This window comes from Arachis hypogaea, chromosome 3 (genome assembly GCF_003086295.3).
Source record: "Arachis hypogaea cultivar Tifrunner chromosome 3, arahy.Tifrunner.gnm2.J5K5, whole genome shotgun sequence".
Lineage (NCBI taxonomy): Eukaryota > Viridiplantae > Streptophyta > Magnoliopsida > Fabales > Fabaceae > Arachis > Arachis hypogaea.
The window spans coordinates 50,300,557-50,301,169 of NC_092038.1; the positions used below are offsets into that span (position 1 = coordinate 50,300,557).

A 613-nucleotide genomic window follows, 5' to 3' on the forward strand; every position below is an offset into this window, starting at 1 on the left:
AATATATCTGGTGGGCATCTTCTTGTTAAGTCCTTGAACCTCTCCCATGCCTCATAGAGAGTTTCACCATCTTGTTGCCTGAAGGTTTGCACCTCAGCTCTCAGCCTGTTAATTCTTTGAGGAGGGTAGAATCTTGCTAAAAACTTGTTCACCACATCTTCCCAATTTGTCAAGCTCTCCTTTGGGAAGGATTCAAGCAACTTGGATGCTTTGTCCTTGAGTGAAAAAGGGAACAAAAGTAGCCTATAAACATCCGGGTGGACTCCATTAGACTTCACAGTGTCACAAATTCTCAGGAAGGTGGTTAAATGTTGATTGGGGTCTTCTTGAGCACTTCCTCCAAATGAGAAATTGTTCTGAACAAGGGTGATTAGCTGGGGTTTTAATTCAAAGTTGTTGGCATGTATGGTGGGCTTTTGGATGCTACTTCCACAATTTCCTGGATTTGGATTGATGTAGGAGCCTAGAACTGTCCTTTCTTGCCCAACATGGTTTGCAGGGCCTTCTCTAGCATGGTTGTGAGCTTCTCCTTCATGATTGTTTTCCAAGTTCTCCTCCATGTTGGTTTCAAAATACTCTTCTTCTTTCTTGGCACCAACAACTCCTTTCCCTC

The 613-nt window shown here is 43.2% G+C and overlaps 1 non-coding gene across 1 annotated transcript; it reads left to right on the plus strand.

The window, feature by feature from the left end:
* LOC112793712 (small nucleolar RNA R71) lies at window positions 1-107 on the plus strand. The gene has a single exon (XR_003198411.1). It is a non-coding gene; the product is annotated as a small nucleolar RNA R71 (small nucleolar RNA).
* The last annotated feature ends 506 nt before the right edge of the window (window positions 108-613 follow it).